Source organism: Myotis brandtii, unplaced genomic scaffold, assembly GCF_000412655.1.
Source record: "Myotis brandtii unplaced genomic scaffold, ASM41265v1 scaffold2269, whole genome shotgun sequence".
Taxonomy (NCBI): Eukaryota; Metazoa; Chordata; class Mammalia; order Chiroptera; family Vespertilionidae; genus Myotis; species Myotis brandtii.
In genome coordinates this window covers 123058-129100 of record NW_005358516.1, presented here as the reverse complement: position 1 = coordinate 129100, position 6043 = coordinate 123058, and positions in this window count along the sequence as shown.

The window sequence follows — 6043 nt, the reverse complement described above, 5'->3', positions numbered from 1 at the left end:
AAGTCAATGATTTGACTCATGTACATAAAACCAGTGGGGAATGAAGCATCCATCTTATATAAAAACTGCTGTTTGAAATTTTAACCCTGCTATTGCTGGCTTCTGTAAATGCTTGCTGGCTTACATAATAAGGAAAATAAGACTACTCCCATTTCAGTGAGGCCATTAAACCTTCTCCAGACGAAGTTATCAGTACTGGCACCAGGCCAAACCTTTGGTCTAGGTCTCAAAGCGCCAGCACATAGGGCCCTTTAAGAACTTGCAAAGGTAACCGGAAAAACCCCATATTGGGGAGACAAAACGGGTAAGATAGTATAAATACAGAAAACTTCCTGTGTGATTTCACCCAAAATTTGAGAGACATTTTCCTCTAGGCCCGCGCGTAATAAATGCAATTCCATCTCTCTAAGTGTTGCTTGGTTCTACTCCAGTTTTTCTGTAACATTATTGGTTCCCGCACAGTCTCAGTCCATCATCATCATCATCGTCATCATCATCATCATCATCATCATCATCATCATCATCATCATCACAGTTTGCTTCCTTATAATCATTTTTCTCATTTTCTATAGATATGGTTTGTGCACACACAATTCCTTTTTATCAGAAAAGAAAGCAGGCATCTACTCTTCAGATATCATTGGGGATTGAGACCTCAATGGTACAACTGTAAGTTGACAAAGGCCTTTGAAAAAGCCGATGATAGATTGGTGGGAAAGTACAGATTCCCACCAAGACATTTGACAAAGATTCTTTCCAAATCTATTGTCATTATCACCACCACTGAAGCATCCATCTTATATAAAAACTGCCGTTTGAAATTTTAACCCTGCTATTGCTGGCTTCTGTAAATGCTTGCTTGCTTACATAATAAGGAAAATAAGACTACTCCCATTTCAGAGAGGCCATTAAACCTTCTCCAGACGAAGTTATCAGTACTGGCACCAGGCCAAACCTTTGGTCTAGGTCTCAAAGCGCCAGCACATAGGGCCCTTTAAGAACTTGCAAAGGTAACCGGAAAAACCCCATATTGGGGAGACAAAACGGGTAAGATTGTATAAATACAGAAAACTTCCTGTGTGATTTCACCCAGAATTTGAGAGACATTTTCCTCTGGGCCCACGTGTAATAAATGCAATTCCATCTCTCTAAGTGTTGCTTAGTTCTTCTCAGGTTTTTCTGTAACATTATTGGTTCTTTGAGATTCTGGGAAAACCAACCTATACGTGGCCTTTTGGCCTCCGGTGTGGACTGGGTTTGAGGACCAGGGGAGCTGGATAGGCCTCCAGGAGGCGCTGCTCTGCTGATTTAGCAGAATTGAACTGGGGGACTCTGGGTGCTCTTGGACCTTAGCCCAGGATCTGGCCAGCATCTGGAGAGAGTGGATGGACATCTCTGGACCTGTTGACAGAATTGGTAAGGTAAGGGCCCCAGTCAGTTAGGCTCACTCCGAATGAGTGGAAGGGGAAGCTTGATCACCTCCCTGGAAGTTAAGGACTTCCTCAGGCAATTAATCAGGAATTAGGTGGATTGTTTAAACTCTGGGTAAATATCTGGTAGAAGTCAAAACTTGGGCTGCCTGGTATATAAATGTGGGACTCTGGAGGTGAGTGGATTCAAATTCAATTGAGGAATTATGAGTGAATAGCTGTTTTTTTGTGTGGGACTAGCCAATTTGCTATCGAGAAGGGGGACTGGATGCAGTCTTAACTCCTCTGGTAGGTTCTCACCAAGACGTTGGTTGAGAATTCTGTTCTGGGGTTTGGGTGCCAGGAGTGCCCCCATGCCCATCTGGGGAGTTGGGCATTGTTTTGTTTATCTTCTCAGCTCCAGTATGGGCTAGTCTACTGAGAGAGTGTGATTATGGATGTTTGTCTGCTTTGGCATAATTCTCTGCTCACTACCTGGTCTGTGTGAAGTGAAAGTTACTTTGATTTATTCTGCATTTCTGTTGATTCATCTGGCTAAAGTTTTGGCTGGACCCGTGATGGTCTGCAAAAGTCTCTAGCGGCTGCAAGATTTATTTTTCTCAGGGTCTTTTGCTCTCTATTACGAAGGGAATCAGCCCACTTAGCTAATAAAAATTTCTGTCTATGTTTGTATAAGTAAGGATTTCAGTTTGCTCTGATTTGTTAATTCCCTGTATTAAATTGAAATTTTACAGTTCTGGGGTAGACTTAAAGGCTAAAACAAAGGTTTTAAAGGCTAAAACAAAGGCTGGCTAGGTTCCAAGATTGCTTGGTTCTGAGATTGCTTGTAAGAAAAGCAAGAGAGAAGTCTTTTCAAGTTAACTATTTGCTTAGCAAATTAACAAAGTAGTAAATTTCAAAGAACAAAGAACTTGTTATTTATGGTTTTCTTATCTCTTTTGATGGACAGAGACTTCCAGGGGAAGGGCTTACAGCTCTGCAGGGCAGAGAGATTTACTGGCCCTGCCCCTGCCTGTGACATCATAGTCCAAAATGAGCCACCTGAGGCGGAATTAAGGCTGAAGTTATTATTAACTGTCTATGGACCCTGTTAACCCTGGTTGTGTGTCTTGTGCAGTCTGTTGTCTTAGTGGTGGTGTGTTTTGTTTGGTTTGCTTTTCAGTTATATTTATTAGGATCCTTATAGAGGACATAACCTGGTCTTTCCCTTCCTTCCTCATCCTAATTCTGACAGCATCTGTAACTGGATTAAAGATCTTTTCTTTCAGGAGTCCCTCCAGGCTTTCAGTCTGCAAGAAATCTCCCTATACACCCTTATCCTCATCCACTATCTTTCCAGGCTGACTAAGAGTCATTTTTCTCCACAGGTCGGACCCCAGCCTCCAGGAGGGAGGACTACAACAGCAGTAGTCTGTGGTTTTCTCCAAAACTCCCACTGTTTAAAGGAAGAAAAACAACTGGACTGGGGGACAGGGGGATTGGTCGGAGAGATCAAGAGTAGTAAAGGAGGAGGATTTAAAATCCTCTAAGAGTAAAGAGGAAAAATCTGTGAAGAAAAGCAACTGTCATACAAAGAAAAAATATCCTTAAATGTAAAAAGCCTAAATATGCAGGATCTCAGACCATTTGCCTTGTTTCAGGACAGAGTAAATGGTTAATGCAGAAAGGGGAGGAGTGTCAGCAGTTAATTATGAAGCTTGGAGAGATAGAATTTTGTTGATTTTACTGGCTGTAGACTGCTCTGCAGGCATAGGGGTCTGGTCCGTAGCCTACCAGGTGCCTTATCAGAACTTTACTAAATTCAAGGTCACAAGTTTTCTGCGAGCACAATTAATCTCTCTCTGCACTGGTTTATTCTTTTTAACTCTTCCAATACTAAATTAGACCAATACAATATAATTAAAATTACATAAGGAAAACTATAGCAGTTTGTACTAGACAAGTTTCAATTTACCTGTTCTTAGTTTTATCACAGAAGGTCTAGGTATATTTTCTTGAAAGTAAAGGTACATTTAAAATGTGTTCATAAATATTAATTTAAAAATGCTGACTGTTCACTTTTTGTAATCATTAAAGGATTGAGGTTTCTAAGAATAAAGAATTCTAATACATAAAAAAAAAAACTAAACTACCACTAGTCAAGCGGAGGAGAAACAAAGCTTAAGTCCACAGCTGCCCTGGTGATTTAGAACTGGTTGCTAGGCAGACTCAGCCCCTGAGAGCCAGGTCAAAGAAGCGGGGGGCTGGATTCCAGAGCTGCCTGCAGTGGCCCTGATAGGAGCACCAGCAGCAAGAAAAGTGGGGAACAATAGAAATTTACCTGACACTAGAGCAGCCCTGCTGCTGCCCAGTGAGTAATGTGTGTTTTACAACAAGCAATACAAGACTTGGGTCTTTGGCTTGCTGGCTACAGCAGTTAAGCCAGAAGCCAGTGACTGCTACTAGCCTTCCTGCAGCCCCAGGAATAGAGCAGCAAGCCCGGGATCTATGAAAGCTGCAGAGAGAGCTAGCGAAAGCTCCCTGTTTGCAAGTGTACTGAAAGAGTTCAGTACCTGTTGCTGCTGGAAGAGGAGGGGCTGATATCCCCTTCCAGTGCACTCCCTTGGGAGAGGCCTGGTCCCTGCTCTGCCACAAAGCAGACTGGTGGGAAGACAATGATAGCAGGGCCCTGTAAATAATAAACAGGGTTAACAAAAGGGCAAAGAAAAGTCACTCTCCCTGGACCTGGGAGCCATCAAGACTTTGAAATTCTCCAAGAGAGGAGGAGTATTACTCAGAGACTGGCCGAGAACTTATTGGGTTAGGAGGACTGGAGGTTGCATATTGAACTTATAGACTTCAGTTTGCTGGGCAGAGGTCCAAGCCCAGTTGTATAAGGGTTAAGCTGCCTGTGTACAGTAAAACAACTTTCTCCTGTGTCAGAATACATTTTAGGGAAATTGGACAGACAGTGTTTGTGGCTAGAAAGAAGAACTGGCCACAATGCACAGCCCTCAGAGTGGCCTGCAGAAAACTGTATAATAGACTTAGATTATGCCTGTGTCTTTGTAGACATGACTCCAGAGAGAAAAGGACAGTTTTGCTTTGTGTGGGAAGGTCCAAGAATATACTTTAATCCCCTCCATAAGATGTTTGTATAGCCCTCTGTTACAGGAATTACAGACCCTGTGAGGTCCTGTGACATGTAAGACCCTGTAAAGAAATAAAGCTCCCTTACTCACTTCTGAGAGAACAAGTAAACTAAGGGGAGCCCTATTACAGGACAGCTGTTATTGTCTATTTGAATATAGACACATTGTAAATTTCTTCTTGCCATTTGAAGACAGTTATATTACTCTGAAGAGTCCACAAAAAGGACTGACAGGGAAAATCAGAAGATCTTAAAACAGGTCAGTATATTTTTCTCCTTATATAATTACTCTGAAATTTGGAAATGTTTAATAAATAATGGCAATAAATTTCTTTGCACAGATTCAATAAGACTGGTTCCTAATAGTGGTTTTATTAACCAAAAACTTTGACTGGAGTATGATGTTTTAAAGAGACATGTCTGGACTCTGAAGACTTGAAGCCAATAAGAGTGCCATGAAAAAAGCCTGGTATTCTGCTTGGGAGCCCTCTAAACGGTTGGCTCTGGAGCATCAGGCCCATGCCCTACCATCACTGGCAGGTGGTCAGAGTAGAAAGGGAGCAATAAGGACACCTCTGCTTCCCTGTAGAACCCCCATGCACTCTGGGCTGCGATTAGTAGGAGGTCTACTAATATGGGCCTTAAAGCCTAGGAAATGGCCCTGGGTAGAACCACTGCAGGTGAGGGATTCACCTAACTCAGCAGATACTGCAGGCAGGCCTGATGGCAGCTGGATGGCTTGGCTTCCTGGCCCTATGGGACACATTAAGATTCAATCATGAAATTCAGGCAAAGATAGTCAGTTACCATTCTTGTTGTGTTTATGCAAATGACGAGGCCAAATTGAATACAATAGTTAAATTGGTCTTGATTTGGCTTTTTTGATAAACATAGGGGTAATTTTGAGGAGAAAAATTCTATTTCAATAGAGGTTATTAAAAGTGAAATGTTTTCTTTCCCTTCCAACAGACCATTTTTTACAGTTTGTCTCTGCCAGGTCACAAGCCCACCTCCTTCTGTGCCCAGGCCGCATCGTCCCTCTGAAAGACAGCAAGGATCTCTTGACTCTGAGAGAAAACTCCGTCTCTCCTCAGCATGAAGCAGCTACAGAAGAAATTCAACGTCTATTTTCCCTAAAAGAATTCAGAGCCAGGATCCTTGAGGTAATATATTAGGCAGTTAGACATACAGGAGCAGAGCAAGGACGATGGGCCAACTAGCGCTACCAGATGTAACTAAGTATTTCCACCTCTAGGTATGTAAGACAAGGGGCATAGCCAAAGAGGTACTATTCACAGATAGAAGTTTTGTCCAGGAAGGAATCAGGTATGTGGGGGCTTAGACTGAACCATCTGATCTCAGGCACTCACCCGCGGGACCTCGGCACAGAAGGCCAAGTTAATTGCCCTTATCCAGGCTCTCCAGTGGGCAAAGAAAAATCAATAACAATTTATACTGATAGCAGGTATGCATTTGCAATGGC